The following is a 15,838-nucleotide window of genomic DNA, read 5'->3' as shown; positions in this document are numbered from 1 at the left end:
AGTCCTAGTGAATATATATTTTAACATTTTTTTAAAGAAAGGACTTGAAAGAAATTATGAGGGTGAAGCAGGAGATGTTAAAAGGCATATCTCCACTACCCATGGGAATTCTGTCTGGCTAAGGATTGGATCCTTTGCTGTGATGAGGTGTATCCAGTTGCATGAGTTTTGCCATTCTTTAAGTGTTGTGTAAAGCAATGGTCTTGCTATAGTTGTCAGACTTTTGGAGAATTTTGACTCAAGCAATCATCAAAAATCCATCTTCAAATACATTTTAAGTTGTTTTTCATGGGAAAATCTAGTTACTGCAACTTTCATTTAATCTACACTGGGCAGGTCAACACATGAAATTTCATGTGACACAATAAACTCTGGTGTATATCAAACCAGATTTTATTGCTCCTGGGCACTGCATTTACATGTGTGCCTGGGACTGCAGCATGTTACGCCAGGTTGGAGCAGTCCTGGATGGTAGGGAGCCTGGGGGGAGTCAGCTTGCCAGCCCAGGGCTGCTCTGACCCAGTTTAACATGCTGTGAAGAGGCTGGCTAGGGCACAAGGGTGCTCCAGTTTGGGGCTAGCTGGCAGGCAGCCCCCACCCTGAAGGCAGCCTCCACCCCAGCCAACCCGTTCAGCATCTACACATGTATTGTTGTACACTAAATAACACCACCGTAGGATAATGCTTGTGTTTAAAAGCACTAACCTATGATGGAGTTCATTAGTTTTCTGTGGCCTTAATAAGGCCACATGTGTAAACACTAAGACTTTACTGCAGAGCTAATTAGGGAGCTCTACAGTAAATATCTCGTGTAGATGTGCCGACTAAGAACCAGAATTTCAAGTAAGAAACAGTTTCCTCCTTACCGTCTCCAGGCAAATATAGACAGTAGAGTAACATCTTCCAGGCAAGATTACCATGTGTTGAAATACCAGGGGGAAAAAAAACCCATAAAGGTAGATTAAAAATGTTAAGATAATTCTGCCAAGAATCTGAAAAAATAATTCAGGTTTAGGGTGCTGGTTTACGTGTTGTACTGACACAGACTTTGCCCAAAGAGTTTACTAGGGATACTAGATATTATGATAATAACAAAGCTTAATCCCTCTCAGTTTTATGAAAGTATTACAAGATTCTAAACTGTGTTTGGATGGAAAATGCGCTGTTATGTAAAATAGATTATTGGTACTAAGGAGCTTGTAATGAGGTCCAGTGAATTGGGCACTGGATCAGGACTCAGGGGTGTGGGGTCTATTCCCACCTGTCACACCTTCTATGTTATCTTAGACAAATTGCTGCTCTGTGTCTCTTCTTCCTCTCATAATCATTATGTATTATTATTTATAATCAGGGATCCTGGTTTTCTCTGTTTAAAAATCCCAACTTCTCTGATTAAAACCCCAAATATCCATGTTTTTCCACAATTAAAATAAACACCCCTATATATGTATACATACATACATACATACATACATACATACAGAGAGAGATCAGTTGAACACAATGTTTTTTTTTTATATAGTTACAATTTTAAAGCAATTTGGAAGCCTACCAGTGCCTCAATCATTATAATAAAAAAAAATTCTAAATACCTATCTATTTTGGCACTTGATTTTGGTTTGTTCATCATGGAAAATCAGAGCTCCCCCTGCCCCCTTCACTCACCAGGACACAGGCCCAGCTGCAGCTGTTGCCCTCCACCTGCCTCTTGCCCTTCCCTCACTTGGTGACACTGCACAACCCCTCTCACCCAAGCCAACCCCCCCCCCCAGCCCTGCTAGTGCCTTTCACTGACAACTCACAGCCCCTCACCCCCCACCAGCCACACCATCATGGTGAGGCACCCCCTGCTCACCCAGCAGCAGTGGGGGTGCACAACTCCACACCACCACCATTGTCCCCATTGCTCCCAAGCAGGCAGGAGGTGCTTTGTCATGGTGGCATGGCTGGTGCAGGGCTCCTAGCAGCAATGGTAGTGGTGGAAGCATCAAACCTGCCCACCCCACTCCACCCTCCCATGCCAAGTCCCACCCACTGGGCCATGGAGGCGGCCAGGCTGCAGCCCTGTGCCCCACTGTGGGTGCACATATGTGCTCCACCTACACATTGTGGGCAGCTGCCCCCCCCCACCCATGGCTCCATCCTGCTCCCCATCCAGGTCCTGTAGCCATTCATTCCCACCCAGCGCCCCCGGCCCCAACTCCAGTTGCCAACCCTGGCCCACTCCCTCCCTCACCATGGCTGCTGCTGCCTCAGTCTGTCCCCTCAACCCCCCCCCCATGTTGCCTATGCCACCCCCTCCAGACTTACCTGTAGGAACTGCTCTCCACAGCTGCCTGAGGCTATATTCTGGACCATGTGCATGTGTGCACACACACACATGTGCGTGTGAAGCCCCTTGCATCCCATTCCCCTACAGCCCTTTGCAGCCTGGAACTCTGCCAGCCTGCAAGGGGAAACCCATGGTTTCACATGTTTTTCTCTTTTAAAAGAGAAAATCCATGTTTTTCCACAACAAAAACAGACCAAGAACCCTGGCTATAATTTGGTATTCTATGCTATGCAGATCTAGCAGTGGAAGCAGTGACTTCTCATACTCTGTGTTTATACAGTGCCTAATGCAATGGGATACTAACTTCAGTTTGGATCTCTAGAAGTTAGTGGAATACAAATTAATAGTAATAGCATATATCTCACTTTAATTAATTACTTGAGACCCAGTGTTACAATAAACTCTATATAAAGGCATAGGTCTATTTGCCAAGCACTTCCATTGTCAAATTGAGGCCTTGCTCAATAATGTCCAGACCCTCCATGGAGAAATCCTTTGACTATGTAGTATCTTGCATAAAGTCAGAAAACTAATTTTTAAAATAAAAAAAATAAAAAATAGACAGCAGATACTTCTTAATCTAACCAGGACTTGCTCTTTCCAAGGTCATTCAGTGGCAGGATGGTTAGACAGGAAGACATTTCATTCTGGTTGGACAGTGCACCTAAGTAATTACACTGTCCTTAAAATTTACACTCTGGCTATAAATCTCAAACAAGATCTCAAGAAATCTAAGGACCCTGGCTTACTTTTATCTTTTGGGTTTTTTCCTCCATAAAATACCCCAAGAATGCTTTTAAAATGATCACAAGCAATTCTACTCAGTTTATATGCATAATTTAGGCAAAGGAAAAACTTCAAATGAATTCTGTGCTAACACTAAAGTAACAACATGCCATCTGCTTTTAGTACAGAACTGCGTAAAATATGTTCAGTAATAAAATACAGCTGCAAAGTTCAACCTGGGTCAGTAGAGTTTCTGATGGCTGTTTAGCTTATTTGTCAACAAAAAAGAAACAGCATTTTTCTTTAGCTTGGACTGTTTATCATATATTCAATACATAAAATAAACTGTATACAAAAATATGTACCCAGAAATTAGATATGTAAGAGACCCACTTGGTTACTGCCAGCTCCTGGACAAAGTAGGGTCACCCTCCACCATTAATTTTGCTGTTCTGTGGTCATCACGGTTCCAAAGTTCCCAAGTGGCAGGTCTTCCATGACTTCTAACCAGTTTCCTCAGGAGGCCTATTTCAAAAGATTCTGTGTTTGATATTCATCCTATGTACTCTCTGAATTTTAGCCTATTTCTCTGGTTTACACTGATTTATATAGAACTCTCCTCATGGCAGAGTAACATTAATTCTCACTTCAATACTGCATTCCCCTTAGATAAGCGTTTCTGCATAGTAAGGGATGGCTACTAAAGAGATGGCTACTACATAATGGTTGCTAGAGAAACCATGTAGCCAAAAGGAAGCAGAAACTACTTGATGAAGCTGACCCTCCAGAGGACTAGTTTCCCTTCCAACACATCTCTGTGATATGCAGCCTAACAATTCTCTCTATGGTATATCCAAGATTTCTTCCCACTAGGAGAGAGCATGCTAAAGTTATTGTTTAAGATAAACTTCAGAGAACACAGCTTCTAGAGCTCCATTGTATGGTTCTACTGCAAAAAATCAGATTTTAGCCTCACATACCTACAATAATTCTCTTTCTAGAAGTGACTATTAAATATTACTCTGCATTACATGTTGTAATGCCTTGTATTTCCTGGCTCCTGTGGGAATCACAATACAACCCTTGAGTAGTCCATTTGAAATAGGAGCTGAATGGAAAAAGTATACATTGGCAGCTCTCACCAGCTCTTATATAGCACCAAGATATTACATAGACAGGTGCTTTAGAAATGCCTGTAGTTGAGGCTAAACCTGCCTTTAAAATGACTTAGCTTGGAAGGAATTTTAACTGTTATCCTGTATTTGGATATAAATATGTCTTTGCTAAGACAGATAAAATATATTAAAAATAAATGCAGAGGGCCAAACATTGAAAGCGACTAATTGTTTGGGAAATATATTAAATGTATATTAATCCAAATATAGTAGCGAGTGCTTTTTATATAATTAAAGCCTAACACTGAATCTTTTTATTTTTTAATCAATCTTACTTTAACTTTGAATTTTAAATTAATAAAAGTTTCCCATTGTTTAATAATTTATTATTAATAAAAATGTTATATAGTGCTATTAATTTATATGGTGCTTTACAAAAACTATGTCACAGTTTTCAGTAAATGCCTGATCCTGATAACATTTACTACCAGTAGTTACTACTGCAAACAGTTCCATTTAATTCAATGGGACTGCTTTCAATATTAACTGAAAGGGCCCTTGTTCAACAAAGCATTTACACAGGGGCTGACCTTTAAAACACACATCTAATTTCATACCTGTTCAGCAAAGAACTCCAGCATGTAAGAAGAAAACACGAATCCCCACAGACTCTGGCCAAGGGATATTTCTTTGGTCTAAACAACCATATTGGCAATCAGATGAAGCACTGATTGCTGAGTGGAATGCTACCTAGAATGCAAAATAAGAAGTTTAATGGGCATCTCAGACTGTACATTCTGCAGCCTTAGTATGAGAAGCCTACTTAAACTTGATTAGCTAAAACTCGGTTGCCAGTCTAGGGAATGCTGAGGCAAAAAGCTGAGTCAGAGGGGGTATGGGCAACATTCAATTCAAAGTCCATTGGAGCCCCTAATCACTAGTTCTGTCTTGCTTTTCCTGGGACAACTGTTGAACGTCCTCCACACAAAGCTATTAAACATTCCAGGAAATTCCCTTGATTATGCTCCATTTATGATGTCAAGGTGTAAGACCTTCAAGGAGGGGATTAATGGCTAGACAATTATATTTAGAGGTTTGTTTTTAGGAATTGGCCTGTAGGTAAAGTAGATATTGCATTAGAACAATGGTCCAGGGGAACGGCAAGGGTTAACTGGTTTCTAAAAGTCTGTTTGCCACAAAGTTTCACAGCTTTCAAAGCAGACGCTATGCCTGAGGCCAACAGGCATACACATCCTGAAAAATTAAAAACTTCCAAAACAGTATTGTCATAGTAAAGATAGGCCTGGCACCAGGTCACAGTGTCCAGCTGCAAAACCCTTCGTATTTCCAGTTTGGAATGAAATGACCAAATTAAGGTGTGTGCATATGATGGATTTATGGAGATAGGATTTTGGCTGACAAAACAGAATGTGGACAGTATGATGACCACAAGGAAACCAATCAATAGTACCCGGAAATTAAGAGTCATCAGAGGAGAAAGAATACAAAAGGAGGAGTTTTCAGAAAACAAGTTGGCATCAGCCCCCAGTCTCCAAGGTTCCTGACATTGGACATTCAAGCAAAGAACCACAAGGTAGCACTCCCATACTGGCCAGATGCACTGCTCGCCTTGTGTATACTCTGGGCACTAGAAGATGTTTTGAATATGTATTCTGTAATCATTTTGCTTGCTTTTCCTACATTACTCTTATTTCCTATCACTACATATCAATAACATTTTCCTATTATCAACCCGAGTAGTCGTGATTAGTCTGAAGGATGTGCTTACCTGGAAAAAGCATCAGATCTGGGTTGTAAATCCAGTGCCAACAATAGCAACCCAGTATTTCCTTTGGAAACATTTGGAAGATCTCCTTAACTTTTTTTCAGTGACTGTTAACAATTCATTTCTTCCTTCTTTGGAGGAAGATCCTGTTTTTCAGCTCTTTCTAATATCTACAGCACTATTGCACTCACAAAAATTAAAAAATTAAAACCAAGTAGGAGAAATGTATCTCCCTTCAACTCCTTGAACTACTTAGGATTATTACATTTAACCACATGTAACAGCATTTTCCACTTAACATGTGTGACTTTTCCTTTACTGCTACACAGTTTACTTGGACTCTCAAAGCTAAGGCAAGAGCAGTGAGAGCCTTGGCTAAACCTCCCTGCGAGGTGAAGGGGCAGGAGAAGTAATTAACTACCAACCTGCTGGTATGTCTGAGTTCAAGGAGTAAATATGTAAAAATAAATGACCAATGGATAAAGGGGGTACTCTTAGGTCATGGTCTGTACAATGTCAACTACACTAGTCCCAATTCAACACAGCACCTCTGAGTCTGGATAACGTTACTGTAAACTCTGAAATCGCAGTTCCATTGTGGATTCTGAAGTCTACATTTTAACAAAGTGGAGACTGCCTTGTGACATTTTCATACTTTTTTTTTTTTTTTTTTTACACACCACATAGTTAACTTGTGCAATTAATTGCCTTAGGGAGCTGTAGAGGCAGATAATATAACCAGGGTCATGACGGGTCCATTAATAGCTATTAAATAGAATATTCAGAGATGTACAGAAATCCTTAAATCAGTGATTATCAACCAAAGTGCCCAAAGATCCCTTTAAGGGTGCCACATCAGCCAGCCCCTGTGTAGAAGGCAAGTGTTCTCTTCCCACTGTCTGGTGCTCCATGGGTGCTCTTCTGAAGACTGTCACTACTACCCCCAACCAGCCCCTGTCCTGGTCAGCCCTACACACTAGAGTCTTAAATGGTGGTTGATGCCAGAGAAGTTATGATGAGAGGGGATAGATTGCACTAGGTATGTCCTGTACATAAACTCTCCCCCTAAAGTATCTATTACTGCCACTGTCACAGACAGGATATTAGCAATGATTAGACATGCCATTGCTGTAAAGCCAATATGGCTCTTCTGTTTTCATTTCAGAACATAAGATGACATGCATGTGCTCATCTTTCTGAAGACAGAAGCAGGGAGGAGAAAATGGAGATCACAACTGTACAAGGGAAATAAAGATAGCAGTCCTATTAATTTTCATACAGCAGCCTGCTGAGGGTATCAGCCACCAAAAAGGCCGTTTAATCACCTTGCTACAAAAGGACTACAGATCCTATGTACATGACCCTAAGCTGCTCTCCTCCTAATAGTTGGGACGCATCATGAGAAAGGGAATGGCCAGTATTCTTTGCACTCTGGCTATTCTGGATTGCAGACCAGCACATGGGTGACTCTGGGTTGGTTCCAATAAATGAGAGCAGTCCTAGGACCTCAAGGCAGGTAGAACCAAGAAATTACAAAGGAGGGTTAGTGTCCCTTCCTCAGGTTATGCCTCCAGAAAGATGCAAAACAAAAAGTAGCTGAGAGACCAAGAGTGAGAGCTTACATCTCCCATATAGAGCTCAGTTATGACAGTTAAAAACAAGTCTGTGTCTGTGAAGGTGTGAAGCTGCACCTTAAGAACCTTCCAGGATGAACAAGATACAGACAGAAAATATAACTTCATAGTCATGCCCTCAAGCTAGGCTATGCCATGTATGGAACCCTGGCTCTATATCACCACCCTCCTTCCCCAGTTAACTGTAAAAAAGTTCAGCAGACCTTTGACATCTTGAGTGGCCCTGCTAAAGCTTGTAGCTTGAACACACAACATATTTACACTAACAATCAGCCTTGACACTGGGACAAATAAGAAGCATACACATGAAATTCATCTGTACAATACTATAAATTGACCTAAATCCAGTGCAGGATTAACCAAAGAAAAAGGTCAAAACTATACAGATGTAAGTGTGCACAGTTATGCAGAAGTACCTGTTTGCTATAGGTAGGCTTAGCAGAATTTGTTTTTTGATGTTTCTTTTTAAGCATTTATTTCAATGTTTTATCAATTTACATTTTCAGGATTGCGTGAAATTAGTGGTGTGGGGGCATTCTCACATGCGCGTGCGCACACACACACACACACACACACACACACACACAAATGCATACAGACATGTCTGCTTCCTCCTCCAGCCCAGCACACAGCAGGCACAGGGGAAATTGCTGTACTACTGGGGAGTCAGCCCACTTCCTGACCCCCATGCATGGCACTGCTGAGCTCAGCACCTACTTTCCCTTGTCCCACAGCAGTCACTACCCTCAGTGTCCCCCCACTCCCTGGCAAAGAAACCTCTGGCTACTGCAGCGGCATCTGCCCTCTACAGCCAGTGGCTCCCTGCAAGGGAGGACCCATCTGTCTAGCACCCACCCTGCAGGCACTGAGCTGGGGACATGGGGGTGGGGATAGGGACACACACATACGCACAGTGCCCAGCCCACTTCTCTCCTCCAGCTGCTGCTCAGCAGGAGTCTGCCTGGGTACTGTGGCAGCAGCCTATTCTACCTAGACTTTAAGAAGGCCTTTGATATGGTATCTCATTCTGTTCTCATAAATAAACTGACAGGCTGTGATGTAGATGATTACATGATCAGGTGGGTGGCAAATTGGCTTAGGGGTTGCTCCCAGAGAGTGGTGGTGGATGGGTCGACATTGACCTGGAAAGATGTGGGCAGTGGAGTCCCACAAGGTTCCATCCTTGGATCGGTGCTATTTAATGTCTTCATCAGTGACTTGGACAAGGGCATGGGGAGCACCCTGTCCAAGTTCGCAGATGACACCAAATTATGGGGCAAACACACCAAAGGGTAGGGAACAAATCCAGGCAGATCTGGACAGATTAGAAAAGTGGGTGGAACAGAATAGGATCCATTTCAACAAGGACAAGTGCAAGGTGCTGCACCTAGGGAGAAGGAATCACCAGCATGCTTACAGGCTGATGGAGGACCTTCTGAGCAGCACAGCAATGGAAAGGGATTTCAGAGACATTATTGACACCAAGATGAACATTGGTCATCAATATGATGAAGCGATTAGTAAAGCTAACCTCACTTTTTCATGCATTATCAGGTACATCACAAACAGATCCAGGGAGGTGATACTTCACCTCTATGTGGCATTGGTCTGGCTGCACTTGGAATAATGCATCCAGTTTTAGGCACCACACTTAAAGAGAGACGTGAACAACCTTGGGAGGGTTCAGAGGAGGGCCACTTATATGGTTAGAGGCCTGCAGGCAAGGCCCTATAAGGAGAGATTGAGGGCCCTGGATCTCTTCAGCCTCTGCAAGAGAAGGCTAAGAGGTGATCTTGTGGCCACCTTCATTATGGGGAAAGAGTGGGAGAAAGCAGCAAGGAATACGAGATGCTCTGTTTACCAGGGTGCCCCTTGGAGTAACTGGCAACAACGGCCACAAAGTGACAGAGAGCAGATTTAGGTTAGATATCAGAAAGAACTACTTCACAGTAAGGGTTGCCAGAATCTGGAATGGGCTTCCAAGGGAGATGGTGCTTTCCCCTACCCTGGGGGTCTTCAAGAGGAGACTGGACAAGCACCCACCTGGGGTCGTCTGGCCCCCACCTCATCCTCACTTACCCTCTACTGCATTAACCCTCTCACAGCTGCCACTGACCTGCATGTAAAAGCTTTAATTTGGTGTGAAAGGGTTAACAAAGTCACAGCTGCCACACTGTGCTGCAGCCCACGCAGTTCAAAGGGCTGTGGTTGGAAATCATAGACCTTTTCAGTCCAACCTTGCATGTTCCCCCTGGAAGCAGAGGGCCATGGGATAGTCCTACTGGCCCAGCACACCTCTGTTTCCAGGAAGAAAGTGTGAAATGGAAACCGGAAGGGGTGTAGCAAGAGTATGCATTCAGGACACAACTCCTTCCTGATCTGCCTCCAGAGGAGACCCATGGGACATTTAAATTTGGCTGCAGTGGCATCCACAATACAAAATCCCTGGAAGGGGCTTGTGGCACCTCAGGGCACCATGGAACCGGCACTTGGGAACCAGCAGCGGGAAGGAGAGGAGGCAGCACACGTGTGTCCCGCACGCACGTGTGCCCTTTTACCAACTGACTGACCGGAGACGGCGGCGGCAGCAGCAACAACAGAGGAATCGGCAGTGGGGGCAGCAGCAGCTGATCCCCCGAAGGTAAGTGGGGCGGAGGAACCCGGTACAGCTGAGCCGGATCCGGAGGGGAAGCCCCCCGGGTCCCATATAGCTGAGCCGGTAGGGAGCCGCGCTCCCGAGCCGCACGGCGTGAACAGAGCGTGCAAACAGGCGCGCTCTGTAAGAGCACGCCGGCGTTTGCGCAGGCGTTCGCATCAGAGGGCGGGCCAAGAGGGCCAGGAGTGGGACTCCTGTAGGGGGTAGGGCGTAGACACCGCACAGGTCTACAAACAGCAGCTTATAGAATGGTGTCTACGAGGAGTGCTGCTAGGGCCTCTGCCCAGGGGGGCAAGGCTATCTGGGGCAGGTCTGAGGCCTCCACCCAGACTGAGCCCATGGGGGAGCTGATGTCCCCCTACCTCCTGGCCTCTGGGGGATCCCCAGCAGGGCCAGGGGGGGCAGAGATTGGGGGCCCCCACCCCTGTCCGGCAGGTGCCCATCTTAGGGCTCTGGAGGCGCAGGTGAGGGAGCTCCGGGAGGAGGTTAGCAGGCTGAGGGGGATCAGGGAGGCGGAGGATGAAATTGACAGATATTTCCTTTCTCTGCAGGCCCAGGTACCCAAGGAAGAAGCAGCCCGGGGAATGCCCTCCACAGCAGAGTGGCAGACGGTCACAGCCAGGACCGGAGCAGCTTGCAGAGAACCAGTACCAGCTTCTCCAGTCCGACTGGTGAACAGGTACGAGGCCCTGGCGGCCCTGCAGGAGATGGAAGGGGAGGAGGAAACCCTTGGGCAAGAAGAAACACCACGTTCTTCACACTCCAAACAGAACAAGAGATCCACGAGGACCCAGAGGACGAGTCGACGAGTGCTCATCATAGGCGACTCCATCCTGAGAGGTACGGAAGGACCCATCTGTCGCCAGGACCCCTCGGCACGAGAGGTATGCTGCCTCCCTGGAGCAAAGATTCGGGATGTGACGGAGGTAATCCAGGCCAGGATCAAGCCCACCGATTATTACCCCATGGTCCTAGTCCATGTGGGTACTAATGATGCGGCCAGGAGAACCCCCGATCACCTGATGGCGGACTACAGTGGTCTGGGCGGTGTGCTGAAGGAGTTCGGTGCACAGGTGGTTTTCTCTTCCATCCTACCAGTGACCGGATGAGGAAGACGGCAGGAGAACTGCATCAGAGAGACCAACTGGCGGCTTCGGCAGTGGTGTCTCGAGGCAGGCTTCGGCTTCCTGGACAATGACCCGCACATCACGACGAAGGACATACTCAGCTGGGATGGGCTTCACCTGTCCCCCAAAGGTAAGCGTGTGTTTTCTACTAGGTTGGCGGATCTCCTCCAGCAGGCTTTAAACTAGGCTCATCGGGGGGAGGGGAGTATGAGGGCAGGGGAAGCTGTGGACCACCAAACCATGTGGCACCCACAAGGACAGCCCAGCCTGAAGAAAGAGAGCATTGGGAATCTGAAAGCCATGGGGAGACCAGCACTACAGAACAGGTAAGAAACAAGAAGGTAAGAAACAATGGGCCCCTTGGGACTCGGAGCAGGGGGGCAGCAAAGCCACCAGTCACAGGGCTCAAGTGCCTATATACTAATGCTAGGAGCATGGGGAACAAGCAGGATGAATTAGCGCTCCTGCTTGCACTAAACACCTATGACTTAGTGGGGCTAACAGAGACCTGGTGGGATTCATCCCATGACTGGGCAGTACATATTGAGGGCTATAGATTGTATAGAAAGGACAGGTCGGGGAAGAAAGGGCGGGGGTTGCACTTTACGTCAGTGAGCAATATACATCAACCCTCATCAAGACAGAATCCGAGGTTGAGGAAGTAGAAGGATTGTGGGTTAGGCTACATGGGGGGCAAGGAGAAAGGGATTTGGTGGTAGGGGTCTGCTACAGACCCCCACACCAAGGGGAAGAAATAGATGCGGGGCTCCTGAGGCAACTATCGGAGACCATAAAAGCTAAAGAGGCGGTAGTCATGCGGGACCTAAACTACCCAGACATCTGCTGGGAGACGCAGACAGCAAGGTCCCATCGCTCACGCAGGTTTCTAGCCTGTATACAGGACCTCCACCTGACACAGGAGGTGCATGGTCCCACTAGGGGGAATGCCATACTGGATCTGGTATTGGCAACAGGGGATGACATGATAGGGGACCTCCAGATCAGTAGCCATTTGGGAGACAGTGATCACCTTATAATAGAATTCAACATAAGACGGCGAGTGGGTAAGGTAACTAGTAGGGTGAAAGTAGTAGACTTTAGGAAAGCTGATCTCAATGCACTCAGGCGATTAGTCAAGGAAGCACTGCAGAGTAGGAGTTTTGAAGGGATGGGAGCCCAAGAAGTGTGGCTGTGCCTAAAGGAAACGATCCTTCGGGCACAAAGCAAGACGATCCCCGTGCGAGGCAAAAAAGGGAAAGGGGCCAGAAGTCTTCCATGACTGACCAGAGAAATCCAGGGCAGCCTAAGGGCCAAAAGGGGAGCACATAAAAAGTGGAAACAGGGTGAGATCACTAAAGATGAATATACCTCCTCTGCTCGTGCTTGTAGGGAGGCAGTTAGGCGGGCCAAAGCTACCATGGAGCTGAGGATGGCAACCCGAGTAAAAGACAACAAGAAATTGTTTTTTAGCTATATTGGGAGTAAAAGGAAGGCCCAGGGAGGAATAGGACCACTGCTAAATGGGCAGAAAAAATTGGTGACAGATAGGGGGGACAAGGCTGAACTCCTTAACGAGTTCTTTGCCTCAGTGTTCCTAAGTGAGGGGCACGACAAGTCTCTCACTGGGGTTGTAGAGAGGCAGCAGCAAGGCACCAGACTTCCATACGTAGATCCTGAGGTGGTGCAGAGTCACTTGCAAGAACTGGATGCCTTTAAATCGGCAGGCCCGGATGGGCTCCATCCGAGGGTGCTGAAGGCGCTGGCCAACATCATTGCAGAGCCACTGGCGGGAATATTCGAACGCTCGTGGTGCACGGGCCAAGTCCCGGAGGACTGGAAAAGGGCTAACGTGGTCCCCATTTTCAAAAAGGGGAGGAAGGAGGACCCGGGCAACTATAGGCCAGTCAGTCTCACCTCCATCCTTGGCAAAGTCTTTGAAAAAATTATCAAGGCTCACATTTGTGAGAGCCCGGCAGGGCAGATTATGCTGAGGGGAAACCAGCACGGGTTTGTGGCGGGCAGATCGTGCCTGACCAACCTAGTCTCTTTCTATGACCAGGTTATGAAATGCCTGGACACAGGAGGAGGGGTGGATGTCGTATACTTAGACTTCAGGAAGGCCTTCGATACGGTATCCCACCCCATACTGGTGAACAAGTTAAGAGGCTGTGACGTGGATGACTGCACAGTCCGGTGGGTGGTGAATTGGCTAGAGGGTCGCACCCAAAGAGTCGTGGTAGATGGGTCGGTCTCAACCTGGAAGGGTGTGGGCAGTGGGGTCCCGCAGGGCTCGGTCTTTGGACCGATACTCTTTAATGTCTTCATCAGCGACTTGGACGAGGGAGTCAAATGTACTCTGTCCAAGTTTGCAGATGACACAAAGCTATGGGGAGGAGTGGACACGCCGGAGGGCAGGGAACAGCTGCAGGCAGACCTGGATAGGTTGCACAAGTGGGCAGAAAACAACAGGATGCAGTTCAACAAGGAGAAATGCACCTAGGGAGAAAAAATATCCAGCACACCTACAGCCTAGGGAATGACCTGCTGGGTGGCACAGAGGTGGAAAGGGATCTTGGAGTCCTAGTGGACTCCAAGATGAACATGAGCCGGCAGTGTGACGAAGCCATCAAAAAAGCCAATGGCACTTTATTGTGCATCAGCAGATGCATGACGAATAGGTCCAAGGAGGTGATACTTCCCCTCTATCGGGCGCTGGTCAGACCGCAGTTGGAGTACTGCGTGCAATTCTGGGCGCCACAATTCAAAAAGGATGCAGATAACCTGGAGAGGGTCCAGAGAAGGGCAACTCGTATGGTCAAGGGCCTGCAGACCAAGCCGTACGAGGAGAGACTAGAGAAACTGGACCTTTTCAGCCTCCGCAAGAGAAGGTTGAGAGGCGACCTTGTGGCTGCCTTTAAGTTCATCACGGGGGCACAGAAGGGAATTGGTGAGTATTTATTCACCAAGGCGCCCCCGGGGGTTACAAGAAACAATGGCCACAAGCTAGCAGTGAGCAGATTTAGATTGGACATTAGGAAGAACTGCTTCACAGTTCGAGTGGCCAAGGTCTGGAACGGGCTCCCAAGGGAGGTGGTGCTCTCCCCTACCCTGGGGGTCTTCAAGAGGAGGTTAGATAAGCATCTAGCTGGGCTCATCTAGACCCAGCACTCTTTCCTGCTTATGCAGGGGGTCGGATTCGATGATCTATTGAGGTCCCTTCCGACCCTAACATCTATGAATCTATGAATCGTGGGTTAACTGGATAGGAATTTGGAGGCTTGTGTCAATTCCACTCATCCATCAGTCTTTTGCCTGACTTCGATCAAGTCACCTTACCACACATATTAGTCTATTTATAAAATGGAGATAATGATCCTTAACCACCTTTCCAAAGGTCTTTAAGCTGTATAGTTGAAAAGCATGAAACAAGAGTCACTTATTCATGCAAGTAAGGCACATAGGTTATATCACTTAAAAGCCCCATTTCTGTTACTCCTTACCAGCTAAGAAGTGCCTGCCCAGAGGAGTTTTCCATCTATTGACTCCTCTGTGAAATCCTATAAAATATGAACTTTAATTTCTACCCAGGAGAACTTTTACAATCTTTTCTCTGATGCCTGATGAAGGGTGTTTGTGCTTGAAAGCTTGCAATTAAAGAATTTTTTTTTTTTTTGCAAAAATCTTGTTGGTCTAATAAAAGAAATCACCTCTACCATGAACCCTGATTGCTTTTTCCTCTAGACCCATATGGATACAACCTGGATACCTGAGCATTTATGTTATGTATCAAGATACAGAAACAATGCTGGGAAGATATAAAACATTGCCTTAGCAAAAAAAAAATAAAAAATAGCACACACGTAAGTACACAACACCTGTAATAGAAGTCTGAGTCTGGCAAAATATTTGGACCCTGGAAAAAACATTATTTTGGGGAGACTAAAAGTATTTACAAAATTAGGTCAAATACAGTAAACAGTTTCATCTGAAAAACATTTCAGACAAGTAGAAAAGTTTCACTTTGGCATTTTCTAAATTACGTTTCAATATTTCATTTTGAAATGCATTTTAAAAGCAATTTTACCTCCACTTAATCTTTATTTTTTTAATGTAAAATCAAAGTACAAACCAGTAATTTTATCCTTGCCCAGAAACTTGGCAGGGCAGGAGAGGGATTTGGACATTTCAGTTGGGCAAGGAAATTTAAAATTTTTATACTGAGTCCACCCAAAGCATTTATTTAATGTGATGAATTTGTTTTGCTACAGTAGTATATAGGGTTCCTGTCCTTCAATGTAAATGTGACAGGTGGGTGGGACCAGAAGTCCCGCCCCCTTCACTCTGCCCACTTCCCCTTTTATGGTGTGTGACGTCACCACCCCGCCCCCTGACCCCGGTCACGTGGTGCATGACATCAGCAACTCCACCCCTGACCCCAGTCATGTGGTGTGTGACACCAACA

General features: G+C 46.1%; 1 long non-coding RNA gene across 1 annotated transcript in view; it reads right to left on the bottom strand.

Annotated features, from left to right (window-relative positions):
- The window catches only part of LOC132251259 (uncharacterized), a 45,438-nt gene that overhangs the window by 3,443 nt on the left and 26,157 nt on the right, over positions 1-15,838 (bottom strand). The window contains exons 2-3 of the long non-coding RNA XR_009463215.1: positions 4,791-4,923; positions 3,452-3,583 (exon numbers count right to left, since the gene is read on the bottom strand). This is a non-coding gene — a long non-coding RNA (uncharacterized LOC132251259). The remainder of the gene's footprint in view (positions 1-3,451; positions 3,584-4,790; positions 4,924-15,838) is intronic.

This window comes from Alligator mississippiensis, chromosome 6 (assembly GCF_030867095.1).
Source record: "Alligator mississippiensis isolate rAllMis1 chromosome 6, rAllMis1, whole genome shotgun sequence".
NCBI classification, from domain to species: domain Eukaryota; kingdom Metazoa; phylum Chordata; order Crocodylia; family Alligatoridae; genus Alligator; species Alligator mississippiensis.
This window is presented reverse-complemented; position numbering and strand designations above follow the sequence as displayed.